The sequence below is a fragment of the Cyprinodon tularosa genome, unplaced genomic scaffold, assembly GCF_016077235.1.
Source record: "Cyprinodon tularosa strain WSP-4 unplaced genomic scaffold, ASM1607723v1 ctg481, whole genome shotgun sequence".
Classification (NCBI taxonomy): domain Eukaryota; kingdom Metazoa; phylum Chordata; class Actinopteri; order Cyprinodontiformes; family Cyprinodontidae; genus Cyprinodon; species Cyprinodon tularosa.
In genome coordinates this window covers 267,473-284,044 of record NW_024039209.1, presented here as the reverse complement: position 1 = coordinate 284,044, position 16,572 = coordinate 267,473, and positions in this window count along the sequence as shown.

Here is a 16,572-nt window from a genome sequence, read left to right as displayed (position 1 = left end):
TCTGCTGCTGAGCGCTCCCTGTAGTGGAGGGGCGTGGCCGGTCATAAACCCCGCCCCCTTCAGGATTCTCATGGCTGCACCTGATTCTTTAGATGCTGGTGGATCAGAATGAAACTGATCTCCAACACATAGGGTTCATTTTATTGTCTTGAAACATTTCTCACAATTCTTTACTATTTAAGGCTGAAAACCACCTGTAGGCTGCTAAATAATTAAGGTAACTGAAGCAGGTCACAGAAATAGGAGTGGAACTCAGTAAATTAGACTATTATTAAAACACATCACAGTATTCTGGTAGTTTATTTTTTATAAGGGATATTTATTCTCATTGCTGTAAGTAAGTAGTAATAACTACAAAATACCCTGTAATAATACCATGCAATAACCTTGTATAACAACATACATGCAATACATATACATATACAATATATATGCAGTTATACTGTAAGGTGCCTTGGTCAAAGTCAATAACCGACGTACCTGACATATAACACCATACCATGCATATTGCTTTAGATTAATTGACTGCCTTAATTAGGCCATGTATGCTTCCAAAAAAGGAAAATTCCACCATCCCCCTTCTTTTTTTTTTTTTTACAACTAGACGACACAGTATATATTGCATACATATATACCCATGCACCTTTTCCTCCTTCAGCACCTTCTTCTTGACTATGGAGCCAATGTAACAAGTACATTTCGCCACTGTGAAATCAATAAAGTCAATCAATCAAATTCAGCTTCAGAATGATGCATCTGGATTGCATTTAAGTAAGGACTTTGAATAGACTTTGACTACAGTCCAGGCTTTGATTAGACCACTTTAAAACCTTCATTTTCTTAATTCGGAGCATTTGTAAGAAGGATTTACTGGTGTTCAGAGGAGTCAGTGACCCTAAGAAACTGATTTTTGTAGACCTTTGACAGTGTGCCTTGAAACCTTCCTGCTCAATATAAGTGCCTGATAAGTATGTTTTATCATCCAACCAAGTGGTTCCTTAGATAGACTGTATGCTTTGTAATGTCATATCTATTCCAACGAACCAAAAGCAATGGATTCATAATTATAAATTCCAGTAGAGCTCTGAGTGAAATAGTCAAACTGAAAATATTTTCCCATATACTGTAGGCAAAAGAAGCACCAGACTAGGTGTTCTAGACGCATAAAAGTTTTTCAGATAGACATCAAGGCATGCATTAGAAAAAACTGACCGTTGCAGGAAACTGAATCTATCAAAACTGAGACATTTACGGATATGATTAACACGCTAAAAGGGACTGGATCCTCCAAAGAGATGGGAGTGAAAGGAGATGAGATCATTCCTCATTAAGCTCTAAATGTCACCACTGAGTCCCACAGTATCACAGGCAAAACCATAAAATTAATAATAGAATGCTATTAATACTTTTCTATGTCTTTTTTTCCACTACAGCTGGAAGCTACAGCTTGTTTGAGAGATATAGATATGTGCTACCACATGACAGAAGGCTGTATAAGATGTCAGTCTAAAGCCAACAGTAGGTGGGAGTGAATGTTTCCCTCAACCCAGCAGATAATAGTACATTGACAGCAAAAATAACTAGATCATTATGATTCATTGGTCTCTGGGTTTTGGTTTTTATTTTTGTTTGAGTTTCGATCACTTCCTAATTCTTTATTAGCATATAAAATATCTTGTCACACTCAGTTCATTGTTCCTTAATGACAGAAATTTGCTAATTTTTTGTTCAGTCTGCATGTTTTCTCTGTTCCTCACTTGTTCCCAAGATAGTTCATCTGGATCTGATGGCATTCTCCACTTTTCCCTCAGTAAATAAGCTTGCTGATTTTCACTCTTTTTGCAGGTTATTCTTGTTACTTGTATCTGCACACACAAAAAAAGTCCAATAAGCTTTATTGGAATGGCAGTTTTAAACATATTGCCAAAGCACAAGTAAATACAAACATCTATTCAATTTTTTCCAAATAAATTCAGAATCAAATTTATTTCCAACTTAAAAGGAATCTGACTTGGTGTTGGTGGTGCAGACAAAATCGATATACATACAGAATACGGGATCTATAGATGTATACGGTATAAACGCACAATATATACAATACATGGTAGATAACTATGTAACATATACATAGGATGTTGTGTATTAATGTAATGTAGGAAGCCTGAAGATGCTATGTTGGTATAGCTTCTAGGTCCTGAACAGGGGAGGGAGAGAGGCAGTGTCAGCATCACGTCTGCAGGCCTGGTTGATAAGGCTGGTAGTGGATGAGAAGAAACTGTTCTTGTGCTGCCAGGTTTTGGTTCTGATGGACCGCAGCCTCCTGCCAGAGGGAAGTGACTGAAATAGTTATATAATGTAATGTATGCATGGATCATGAAGTTCAGACCCAAATGCAGAAAACCGAACAGAGAGACCAGGGAAAAGGTTTAACGGGTTTTATTGAAGAGGTTAAACAGAGGGAGAAGTGTTGCTCTGAACACTGCTCAACCGGAACTGTAAAGTGAGGGGAAGACACAGCGGTTAGTTCAGACTCAGTGGGGAGTTTGACTCGTGAACTTGGAGAAAAGGATTTGGTTGCCAACTCACGTTTCCAGAGAAGTTGTTGAATCCTTGACTCCTGTCTGTGTGCCGTGGTTCCAGTGTTTGTCTGATTCTGTGGAGGGCGGAACAGGGTTTACCCAGAATGCGGTTGTTAGATGGAGAACGGAGAAATTGACTACCACTCAGATTTCCTGCGGTACTTGAACGGGTCATAGTGGAGAATAATCCCTTTCTCAGTGAGAAGCTCAAACGATCTCTTGGGGAAAGTGGATCCAAACCTCCTGTTTGAACCCCAGCTCAGTTTGAAGTTCAGTTGATCCTTCCAGGGAGAGAAGGTCCGAGAAATCCAGTTTGCAGGATGACTTCTTGCCGAGAGGCAAAGACAAAAACAAAGTTAAACTCAGGTTGACAAAAACTCAGTTTGACTAGAGTACCCTAAACTGGCAAACACTCTGGGGTCGAGGTAGTGGCAGTCAGCAGCTTAAGAACACTCCGTTTAACGAGGAAACCATCAGCAGGTGTGTGAGGAAGCGAACCAGTACCAGGCGCCTCCTGGTGGATGAAGGAGACAAACACAGAAACACAAACACAAAGACAGGAGTCCTGACACTTGGATTTACTAACTCCAAGTCCTACCCTGCTATATACTGGAACAATTGTGTTAAAGATGCCTAAACATAATACAACATATACTCTTATTCCTTTTTTATCCTTGTGCAACATCTGGAATGTTTCTATTTCTACTTGAAATCTGCACCATGTGCATCCAAAGTTGTCCGCATTTTGGTGCTTTCTCAGCATAAAAAAACACAACATCTATTTTTAATCTTCAATCAGAGAATCCATCAATTGCTGAGTCAGACAATGAGGAGGAATAAGACTTTTATAGTGGTGTCAATCATTGAAAGGATTAAATATACAAAAACATTATGGGTGATGATTTGAAATGTTCCTCTAGACATTGATACTAAACGGAATAAGATCTCCAACAACCAATTTTCTTTTTTGTGTAATCAGAATATAACTCCAGGGTTAAATCCAATGCATCACTTTGTTTTTAAGGTCTAATTATTTACTTCTGGAAGCAGAACTGTTTATCAGTTTCCATATCCTGGTTTCTGTGGGATTTCCTGCAGTGCATGCATTACAAAGCTGTTTGCACAAAAGATAAGAGCATCTTCAGAGAGTCATCAGAACAACAAATTAAGCTCCAGCAGGTCAGAGATAAAAAAAAAATGCAAATGCTTCCAGTCTGAATGTTCTGTACTATCTTGACAACCAGCAGATGACACAAAGACAAGATATGGACAAAATTCAAGTGACTGGGTGGTCTTTACTCTTCATCTATTCTACAATTATTTCATTACATTAAAACCTAAAATAATTACACTCTCATGAAGCTCGAGAGACAGTGTTAGACCATGAAATAAGAAAAGCTTTGAACCCAGCTTTACTGCTGAACCATAGAGTTAGAAAGTAACCTATGAAGGCAGCGGAACAAACATGGATTCATTTTATTTACATAGATTTTTTTTCTGAAGATTATTTATGGAAGTTTAACAGAAAAAACACAAAGAAGCAGATTTAATCTGCAAAATGAATGTTAATCCTCACATGTTTTTTTCAAATTAGCAAATTTATGAGTAAAATTAGCTACATTTTTGTTTTCCTACTTCTTTTAAAAATATTTTTTACAAAAGATACATATATAGGTATGGCACATATTCTTTAAAATGTGCCATACTTGTTAGGACAATTCATTTGTGGCTTAAGCAGGGTAGAGTTTCTTTTACAGCTTTTGACTATCATTACACTGTCACAAGTACAGAGCAATGAAATTCACTCTCTGCATTTAACCCATCCCCTCGGGGAGCAGTGGGCTGCCATTGTGCGGCGAGTTTTGCAAATAACAATCTTTCCAAGTCCTAAATCCTAGCTGCCAGTGCAGTCTTTGGTGGAGGCAGTGTGGAGATCCCTCTTATTGAAGCAATAGTTGTCATCACTGAATGCAATCTCAATGCACACTGATTCTGCAGCTCTCAGAAATGTCATATCTCCAGAGAAAAGAACCAAAGTTGTTCCTCCAAGATGTCAAGCTTTCCCCAGCAGAGCAATATTCATCACAGGCTACATCCACAATCCATGTCTGTAGAACGGAGACGATGGAAAGACCTGCCAGCCACCCTGATTTCGATGCCATTGAAAATTTTTGGGGTCAGATTGTGCTTGATGCTTGTTGACAATTTCAAAGCAGAGCAGTAGATACTTTTTAGGAGTGGATCCCTGATGAACTAGAGATATAAAGGCTGAAGATGTTAACCCAGAGTCTGTGGTAAATGAAATGTCTCAAGGTATTTTTTGCATTTTCCAAAATATTCTTGACTTTATGGATGAAAGCGAGACAGACGCTAGGGTCTCAACAGGCGCCGCCCTGATCCCGCCCACTTTGATGGTTTAAAACAGTTCATGGTGAGTCTGAAGTCTGCTGCAGGGAAGCAATACAATAGATCAATACAAAGTGAAATGCTATGTTTACTCGTACTCGTACTCGTACTCGTCGTCTCCCGCTTTATCCGGAATCGGGTCGCGGGGGCAGCAGACTAAGCAGAGACTCCCAGACTTCCCTCTCCGCAGACACCTCCTCCAGCTCTGTTGGGGGAAGCCCTAGGCGCTCCCAGGCCAGCCGAGAGACATAGTCTCTCCAGCGTGACCTGGGTCGTCCCCTGGGCCTCCTCCCAGTGGGACGTGCCTGGAACACCTCCCGAGGGAGGTGTCCAGGGGGCATCCGAAGAAGATGTCCGAGCCACCCCAACTGACTCCTCTCGATGTGGAGGAGAACCGGCTCTACTCTGAGCCTCTCCTGAATGACCGAGCTCCTCAACCTATCTCTAAGGGAGAGCCCAGCCACCCTGCGGAGAAAGCTCATTTCAGCCGCTTGTATCCGGGATCTCGTTCTTTCGGTCATGATCCAAATTTCATGACCATAGGTGAGGGTAGGAACGTAGACCGACCGGTAAATTGAGAGCTTTGCCTTTTCGCTCAGCTCTCTCTTCACCACAACAGACCGGTGCAGCGTCCGCATTATTGCAGCAGCCGCACCGATCTGTCTATCGATCTCCCGCTCCATTCTTCCCTCACTCGTGAACAGGACTCCAAGATACTTGAACTCCTCCACTTGAGGCAGGGACTCTCCTCCAACCTGAAGGGGACAAGCCACCTTGTCCCCTTCAGGTTGGAGGAGAGTCCCTGCCTGATATCTTTATTCACACAAATTAGCTGTGAAAGAAAAAAGATTTAATCATTTCATATACTTATTTGAAAATTTTACAATTGAATTGCCCAATTTGAATAATTATATTGTACATTTATTTTGTCACGATTAACCCTCCATAGCTGTGTGTTGCCTTTTATAACAAAAAGGTAATTTGACCCAACAGTGATTTGGTGAGTGAGAGCTGGCAGGTGAAATAAGAGATTTTTATTAGGCTATATTTCATTATTATTATTATTATTATTATTATTATTATTATTATTATTATTATTATTATTATTATTATTATTATTATTATTATTATTATTATTATTATTATTATTATGTAATAAATTGGTATAGTGGCAGGTACTGAGATGACTGTGTGACATGTATCCTTAAGTAGATTCTGCTTTTCACCAAAAATCCCCCCCAAAATGAGCCTTCCTCAATTAGCTAACCTGTTAAAATTCTAGTGAAAACATTGCAAAGGGAAAGATGTGAGAGAAAGGAGAGAAAGAGGAGGCAGGCTGAATACTGGCATCAGAAAGAAAGACGGCTGGGTGCCTCTGCCTGGCTGCAGGAGCTTGGCATTCAAAGGATATTGGGTTGAATTAAGAATGCATTAACATGCGGTAGGTGGACCTATTTAGTTTAGTTTAGATTGAAAGTAAAGACTTCTTTAAACATAAACTGTACAGTTTGTTTCACAGACATTTCCTGAAAGCAAAAATTATCTTATATTCCACAGATATTGTTTGAAATATCTTGCCTTTGGATCTGTTAATTTTACACCAAAAAGACTAGCCTGAAACAGATCAGGTTCTATAAAAAACAGAACCCCTAGTGAATCCAGAAAACAGGAGCATGCTGAAGGACAGCAGGTCGAGCTAAAGGGGTCAGTTGCTTGATGTGAGGGGCTCTTGGGGAGGGACGTCAGCAAAGCAGTGGTTCTGTCTGCCTCTGTGGAGTCCCCCCCCGCTCCCCCCAACACTTTCTCTGGCTTGTATTTGATATGCTGCTCGTGTCGGTGGGATCCTGTTTGCTTTTCCGTAGAGCAGAATGGTTTGGTGGATCGGAGCCTATCTGTCTCAGTATTCTTCTCTGTAGCTCAGAGGCACCGAGTCTCAGCGCCAGCTTTCCTTCCTGTCTCTGTGCAGGGCCAGGCCTGCAGTGCAGGATGGGAGATAACCTACTAATCGCTGGCTGGATGCAGCGTCTGCAGCACGATAAGGTCGAGCTTCTTCTGCCAGTAAAGTTTAAATGTCCCACTGTCACGTGTGTCTATCAGCTGTTCCTCTGGTATTTACTGCTCTTTAAGTTAAAAAAAATATGGTTATTACATCCCAAAGAAAATGTATTTGTCTCTTTTGACTTGATTTGCACATATAGTTTTAATCATACATCTGTGCAAATCAAGTCAAAAGAGACACATAAAACATTTCAACAAATAATAGAAAACCTAAACAAATATGTAGCCCTCGTATTATCTCCGTCAGCCATGTTTATAAGCAGTGACAAAACTGTTTTTCCTTTACGTACCAAGATGGGCATTCTCTTGGAACACTGTGTAATTTATATATTAGGCCCACAAGGAGAAATCCAACCTCCATCTCAATGAAGGAAAATTTCCAACATTTGGACTTTTCCTATTCCATCACTTTAAGGTCTGCAGTATATGAGAGTTTGTGGCTAGAATTGCTTTAGATTATCTAACCTTTGGCTTTTTCTCCCCATCCAAGTTGAAAAGAACTCTTAGAACCAACCTGTTTTTGTGTGTATGGTGCACCAGCTCTTTTTTAATAATTTTTTTTTATCAGTTTTGAAATAAGTTTGATCAAGGTTTGGCTTTGCTTAAAATATTTTTGCAAACGTCAAACGGTGGGCTTGTCATGTGGCATTGAATGTAAACAGAAAGTTGGAATTATTTCTAAGTTGTGACGCTCTTAGAACCACTTTGCTTATGTTTCACAATGTTTTGACCAAATGTGTAATGCCATATTCCATTTAGTCCTAGACACTGATAAGGAGTGTTTTAACATACACATAGACCGTGAGAGTGATAAATAAGACATCCAGTGCAAGTGGCTTTGCTAAAAACATCTGCAAACCTACTCATTTTTGTCTTCATATTTTGAAACGTTGTGCTCATCACATAGCATTGGATGTGAACAGAAAATATTGAAACCTCCCAACCTGTCATCTTTCTCCATTTAAGTTAATCTTTAAGTTTAGTCTAACCAAATACTCCGCCCCTGGAAACAAAGCTTTATACTTAGTTGGTTAAGATCAGACACTGATGTAAAAACCTCTATAGAATCTGTTCCATTTTTCATTTCCTCCAAATCATAGAAAAATTAAGAATGTGGCACCAATTTTATTTATTTTTTTTCCCTTCACAAATTAATGATCTTGTTTATAGTGCTACTTCTTCAATTAGTGGTTCATTAAACAACAAGAAGGTAATTATCCAATGAAATGGTCTCCCTGGAATATTACTAAATTGGTGAGAAAATGACCCCTACTCTCATAGAAAAGTCTGGATTATTCTGGAAAAATATTAAACAACTGTATAAAATGATGCATTAACAACAGCATAGGTTTCATCATTAAAACAGGAGAATAATAACAACCCTAACTTGCTAAACTTACAAAGAGCCATGCTCTGGTGAACCAACCATTACTCAGCTCTCAACAGTAATGGCTTCACAGGATTCTTTATAAATAGAAACAGCACTATTAAAGTTTACATTTTTGGTACCTCCCAAAGAGGATTATTTTATCTGGATTTGGTGAGACATCCCCTAACAGTAAAACCTGATCCGTCTTTGAACTGTTTTCATCCAGTTAAGCTTATTGACTTATCAAAATGATTAGCTTAATTATAACCTTCATCTTAAATGTTAGATTATCTAAGGAAGATTTGGCACCCTGATTAAAATATGAATGATATACCTTGAGTAAATTGCTATTTTCCAGAGGTTTTATTAAATAATGAAAGCCTTACTTTAGAAACGTTCATTTATAAAGATAGCTAAATATACAAAAAAAAATGAGATCTCATTGTTCTTTCTTATCTAAAGTAGTTGGTAATCATGTATGTTCTGAGATCATTTGCACTGTAATGACCTGTTCAGAGAGTTTCTGTCAGGTGTTCATCATAGCACTAAAACAACACTGATGAAAGCTTAACGATATCCTCGTGTCCTGAGATAACAGAGTTTCTGTACTTTTCCCGTTAGCTTCTAGTGCTGCATCTGATACAATTCTTTAAAATGTTCTCATTGAATGGTTCTTCTGTTAAAGTTAACAGTAACAGTATCTTCATCGTGATCCAGAATTACCGTGGAGTACCAGTGGATTCTGTGCTTAAGAAAATATGATTTAATATATATATCTATATATATATATAGATATATATACATATATGTGTGTGTGTGTGTGTGTGTGTGTGTGTGTGTGTGTGTGTGTGTGTGTGTGTGCGTGTGTGTGTGTGTGTGTGCGTGTGTGTGTGTGTGTGTGTAGGTGTGTCTTTAAAACCTGGTGGGGACAATTTCCTAGCAATATGCTACATTTTGGGGACTCATAGGTACTTGTGGGGACCAACAACTGGTCCCCATAAGGACAGTTTCTCTTCTTGGGGTGGGGGTTAGGTTTAGGACTAAGGTGTGAATTGAGTTTAGGTTAGGTTTAGGGATAGGTATGTGTCGGTAATGGTTAGGGTTAGGGCAAGGGTCATGGTTAGGCCATATAAATTAGTGGGAAATGAATGGAAGTCAATGGAAGGTCCCCACAAGGATATTGTGACACAACATGTGTGTGTGTGTGTGTGCCTTCTGTTGTTTAAATGATCAGATGGGATTAGATACATTTTGACTGTTATGCTGATGACACTCAGTTATATTTCACTATAAGTCCTTATTAATTAATCAGCAGACTTTAAAATTTAGGGAAAAATATTGGACAAAACAAACTGTGTAGTCAGTCCACCAAACTAGAGTGGAATTTATGTATTTGACTTGGAACCTGTCTGTTTGACTCAACAGAATTAATTTCTTTTATATATAAATATATTTTTTTTTCTTTTGCAGTGTTACATGAATAAGTGCCATGTATACAAACTGAACTGAAAATTATAGAATAAAACAAGTGGCTTTAGATCACATTGCATTTCCTCAAGTTGTGGCTGTGGTGGTGCCTATTTCATATGGACGGTCATGTTCAGTGACACAACAATAATTTCTTCTGTATGAAACTCAATGAATTTTCATTTCTCTGTTCGTTTTAGAATTATTATATTATGATCTCTAGTCTATATTTTCAAATAGGAAATGTCTCTCTTTCAGCAGAGGGCATCTAATTCAGTTTTAGGCTGCTGATGGGATGTAAATAAACATATCACTAAGTTTTATAAAATCTCTCTCATTGTTCTGCCATTTCACAACCTGACATCATTTTGGCCACTTTATTGAAAAAAAGGAAATTTTTCTGATTTTATTTAAGATTGTGAGAAAAAGATTTTATGTGGTTTTACGACGCATATCTGTTTTAAAACATAAATCAAAAAATGAAATAAATCAAAAATGCTTCCCATCTAGCTGCTTGTCCCATGAACAGCTGCTATCTACACGTATGTAGGGGACAGAGTGAGAGCGCGCTACGTTCCCTGATGTGTGGTCTTTACTGGAGCAGCCTTGCATCTGCTCCCCTGCATACGATTGTTTTTGGAGCCGGAGCCGTCTAGGCTCTTCCAGCCTTAGGGTGAAGGACCAGCTATTCTGTCATTTCTCCATCTATTATCGTGACCTGCTGACCTGCTGACTGTCTGTGTGCCGGCCTATAGGTTTTAGGAGCAACTGTGCACAACTGCTTGAGAACAGCTGAGCTTCTGAACAGATCCAGGGAGCTGCCTCTCCTTCACAGTCTGATTTGGAGGGGTGCAGGAGCTGAAGGCAGAGAAGGTGCAGGGTCTAAATATATAATGGTCAGCAGTAGGACCAGCGTCTTCCATCTGGTTCTTTCATTATTTAGTCAACATTTTCATCCAGCCTGAATTATCAGTCTCTCTATAGTCCACAGGATGATTATCTGAAAACTCATTCAGAATGAAAAATATTATATAGTTCATAAAAATGTTTTCACCTCATTTTTAAAAACTCTTAAAACATTCTTATGCATACGAAATCGCTTACCTTCAGAATTCATATTAATAGTACACAGCCTCGTTAAATGTAATGTCATTTAGGAAGAACCATTGCAGTTCTGCAAGCGTCTCAGAGGTTCACTATAAGAACGGGAAACTTAAGACAGCACATCAAACAGCACAGCATGGTGAAAAATGGTACTGGCAGCTTTTTGGCTTTGAGAAAGCACTAAATATCTATCCTAACCACATAATGAAAAGGCAGATGAAACTACAAATGCGTAACCCTGAAAAAAGAAACCTGTTAGAGTTTGCAAAACAATTAAGACTGGAATAAATGTACACCTACTGAGTGGATAAGTGCCCTAAACACAAAGCTGGGGCTGCATTGGAATAGTATATATAAAATATATAAAAGTGCTAAGAAAAAGCCAAGAGAAAAAAATCTAAATAGAGTTTAGAATCAGTGTCACATCTAAATATTGATTTTCAGATATGCTATTGTTAAAAATAAGTAGAAAATTGTGTCTCATGATGAGCAAAGCTGATAGAAACATGCCCTAAAGCAGCTGTTACTGCAGCAACAGGTGCCTCTAGAAACGCTGACCTAATTACAAATGTATATCAATGTTGAGACGTTTTTGTTTTCAAATAAGGGTGAAAACCAAAAACTCACTTTGACTTTACAAATGGAACAAAGTGAGATGTTTCAAAATTTTAAAAGGCACTATACTCGTGGAAAACTACAAAAAAAGGGCTGCATTTGTAATGATTCCCATATATATGTTTAATTTCGCTTTAATGAAACTGTTAAAAACATTAAACTGTAAACAATAATCAAAAATTAGAAGAATATTTATAAAATTAGTGTGCTTGCCCTTATTTTGAGCACATAAATAAAAGGAGCTGCCAATACAATGAGTATTTCGGTCCTTTAAATAAGAGTATTCTATATATTTTTTATTAATTTGTTTTAACACACCATACACTTATTTCAACAAAAGTTAATTGACTTATATTTTAATATTTGCAGTGTACTTCAACATGATGGAATTATCTTTCTATTTTTGGTCGGACTTACAATAACATTTCATCCTAAATGTATTATTAGCGTTCTTAGACACTGAAGAGGCCTGATGATGTAACTGTCCAAATAAGTGACAGCTCATAGGGTGGTGGTGGTGGGGGGGTCTATGTGACGTCAGATCCTGCAGCAGTTTGTCGGCGATAAGGACAGTGAGCAACTTTACATCCACAAATGCGGTTTCACTCGTCTTATCGCCGTTCTGTGGAAGGTTCTGAGTAGTGCAAACACAGTGGAGATATGCTGTCTTTTCTCTGACTGTAAGTTCATGCCTTGCTCATGAGCCCTTTCTGGTTATTAATGATATCATCGCTGCATTCTGATTGAGGACGTCTCCCCTGCTGCTTTATGTGATTATGTCCTCATCCCTGAGTAAATACTGACAGGACAGGATCAGCTCCTTCACTTCTGACTCCCTCATTTCTACAGGCTGTGCAATTTATTAGCCATTGTGACAGTTTCCTGTAAAGCTGGGCTGAACATGACGGAAATGGGGAGGTATGCAGATAAAGTGCTTAGAAACATGGATCACAATAGCCATTGTGTTTTAGATACAGGTCAGTCTGTAAACCTCCACAATATTTTTCCACATACCTTTTAAGGTGCAATGTTTGTTCTTTCTTGTTCTTTAAAATGTTGGGCCTAATAATTTCCCTGAGTAACGAGCAAACATTTCTTTATGGAAAATTACAAGCTGGTAGGTAGAGAAGGCTAAAAAACAAAAGGAAATACCTTTCAGCTTCATAATAAGGGAGGGAAAAACTGCATTAATTGAGGATTTTTGGCTGGAAATATCATAAATTAGATGCTGCAAATAACCAGATCAAATTCAAAATCAACATTTGCCACCCTGACAAGAGAGGCACTGTCACGCCATGAACTTTTAACTGGGAGTCGTAGGGACAATAACCTTTGACCTTTCTGGTTGTATCGCTCCAGAAGACAACAATGAGGACACGTATGGACATGCAGCTGTTAGAGCATGCCAGGAGATGTTTAATGATTCTGCAGCAGCCGTCGGTGGGCTTCACAAACTGATCGACAAGCAGCTGTCACATCCTCTTTGCAAATATGCCTGCTTTTTATTTTGCTGGATTTGTGTGAGACTTCTAACAAGAGCAAACAAGACTAAGATGAAGGATGTCAGCTTAACATTACTGACAGGATTTAGGATTTAATAGATAGAAAATGTTGGACTGTTGGTTTAACTTTGGACTCACCTGTAGTTTAGGAGAATCACGGATCAAAGGTTTGAAATTTTAAGAAATAAAAGATCTCCTAAATAAAAGTGTATAATTATATAAATATTCAAGCTTTTTAATTTTCTATTAAGTTAAAAAAAGTAATATTATCTGCCCTGACTGTCAAAGTCAGTGGAAGGGCCAAAGATTATCAACAAGGTGATTGGTCTGCAGGTAAACTGCTGTTCAGGTTATCCAATTAGATGTTAGAAGATAAATGATTTCATTATTAGTGCAGCATAGGAAATGATCAAATAAAATATATACTTCAATTAAATCATGTTATTTAAAAATGAGTATTCCATATAAACAAAGTATTTGTCGGCCTGTGACCGTTTTGTTCCCTTAAAAATGTGAGGAGTGTGTATGACTTTATATTGGATTTAGTTTTCTGTTATTATTATTATTAAGTTTTAATTTATGACTACTTAACGGTTACCTTTTCTGTTTGGAATTTATCCTTTATAGGTTTATGTTTATACTTTTTGAATTTAGTGTTTAATATTAGTTTTGTTATTTGGGTCTTGCCATGTTTAATTTTTGCCGTTAGGGGTTTGCCATATTAGTTTTTCCAGTTGCTTTCTAATCTATTTCTCACTTATTCCTTAGTTTTAGTTTTGTCTTTGCTTTCTGAAGTCACTATTTCCTTACTCTGTTTTTCCCATCCCTTCTTCAGCCCAAAACCTTTTTGTTAATTAAAATTAGAGAATTCCTTGTTGTTGTATTTCCTCATCTCTTCTACCGTTTGCAACCGTTTCCTCCCTACGTACCATCTCAGTTAATTTACTGTATTTATCTGGTCTTCAGTTCATTTCTGTTGCCTGTTTCTTGAAGAGAACATTAAACTCTGTATAAACAAATCATGTGGCTCCCCAGCGTCAGTTTGCATTTTGGTCCAGAATAACTGATAATGGAAATATCTCTAGAAGACTATTTTATCGATATATTGATTTTAAGAAATGAACAACATATAAATTGATGTAAAATGTATCAAACTAACAGTAGCTCAGCATGTTTACAGTTTGAAGTGGAAACATCAGTAGCAGAGCAGCAGCTGCATGAAGGTGGTGAAAGTTGTTCCCCCATTTTTTTTTTTTTTTTTTTTTGCAGATCAAAAACAAAACTTGGGAAAAAAAAAAAAGGATGCATCAGTGACCTTAATGGCTCCCATCACTGCCCTCTCCAGGACCTTCTTCTCTGCCATGTTTATCTAGAAATGAAAATGTTGGGTAACAGTTTGAACAGCAGTGGGCCGAGCACACAAACTAGAGGGACCCCAGTGGCCAATGTAGTGAAGTTATAGAAACTCTCTCTGTGTTAAGACTAACTGGCTTTAGAAAACAGTCTTCAGGCTGCTGCTGGAGCCTTTGATCTAAGGGCGAGGGGGGCTTTATATACATACTCCAAACACCTGTTTTGTTTTTTTTTGCTTGTTTTTTTCTCAGCCTTTTATTGTCATTACACTGTCACAAGTACAGAGCAACGAAATGTACTCTCAGTATTTAACCCATCCCCTCGGGGAGCAGTGTGGGACTGAGTGTCTTTGCTCAGAGACCCAGAGAGGCAGTCTGTGGGACTGAGGCTCGAACTCAGAACCTTAGGATTCCAAGTACAATGCCCCAACCACTAGGCTGCCACTCCCCAAAGCAGGCAAAGGGTCTTCCCTAAGGGGCAGCTCATTCCCCCCAGCTGGAATATGAACCCAGGCCTTCTGTTTTTAGAACGGGTGACTAACCACTTGAACTAGCCAGCCACCAGTTAACCTGACAGTCATGTTTTTGAGATGAAGGAAATAGCATGAGTACCTGGAAAGAACCCATACATACATGGATACTCTCAACAGAAGGCCTGGCTGGAAGGCAGCAGTGCTTGCAATTGCTAAACATCATAACAGCAGCCCCATAGAGCTCTATTATTTCACACAATCATGGCATTTTTACAATATTTCATCTGTAACTGTGTAAGGCTGATCACAAGGTTGTCTGAGGTATGTGGTTAGGGTTAAACAATGAGAAATGGGTGCAACTACTTCTTCTATTTGCCAGCATGAAAAAAGAACATGTTTGACGGCCCAGATTGAAGAGACTCTTATAGCTAAATTTGATATTAACCTGTTAACCTGGTCTCTGTATTGTGGAACTGAAATATCTCTATTTATTTATTTATTTATTTTTTGACTTAGGGATGATATTTCTTATCCTAGAGAGCCTGCTTCCACACAGCTGTATGTTGTGAAGGCGTTTTCCTCTCTAATGACCCTGTGACGCTCATTACTGGTGATCTTTCTGCTCGATCAGGCCTTTTTATGTCGCAAACTTGTTTGGTTTTAATGTAACCCTGAGTAGAAACCTGGCCTCTCCCTATGTTGTTTTTTTATTACAGCTGCACCCCTCTACATAATCATAACAATGCCACCTACCGTCTATGGGCATATATTTGTTTAAATCTGATGCCAGGTCCACTAGATAGGTTTAATAAATCTCCTTTGTTTGGTTGCTGGTCAATATTTGAGAACAAGGAATATTGTCTAAATCTTATTTTTAATCTAATGCAGCTGCGCCATCTAGTGGACAAAACATTTTATACTTAATTTACCAGTTCCCCAGATTTCTGAGCTACTGCACTGCAGAAACTGAAGTGAAAAATAAAACATATCCCCTCAAAAATCTATGTTACCTTTAGCTGTGCTCATTCCTACCCCCATCGATGGTTCTAGGAGGGACCAACTGGGGCCGGCGCCCCTGTTGAATTGGCCCTGGACCCTGTTCTGAAAACATACACTGCAAAAATTTAGATATAAGTAAATTTTTAAAGGGTTTATTTTTCCTTGATTTAAGCAGATAAGTAAAACATTTTGCCAATGGAATTAGATGATTTACACTTAAAAGGAGAAAAAAGCATCCATGCTGTTATTTTAGGTGCGTAACATCCAATAATCCTATTTTAAGGGCAAAAATATGTTGCTGTAGCATTTAATTTTATTTACCTCCCCAAATGATGTGAAAAAACACTTATTTAAAGAAATCTGTTCCAAATTTTAGGTACAATTTTCCAGTCTAAGATTAAATTGATGACTTATGATGGTCTGTGCTGAAAGGAAAGTTCCTTGGACCAATTTAATACAATTTACACTATTAAATATGCAGAAATTACTGTCAGCTTCATGCTTCAGTTGTACTAGAGGTCCCCAGGTTCATCCGTTAGATCAGGGCTCTGGCTCTTTTAATAGACAGTATACACAGCTTCAATATGTGACAGTATGTGATCTTCTGCAATAATTACTGTGGAGAATTTGAAGCTTTCTGCTTTCCTT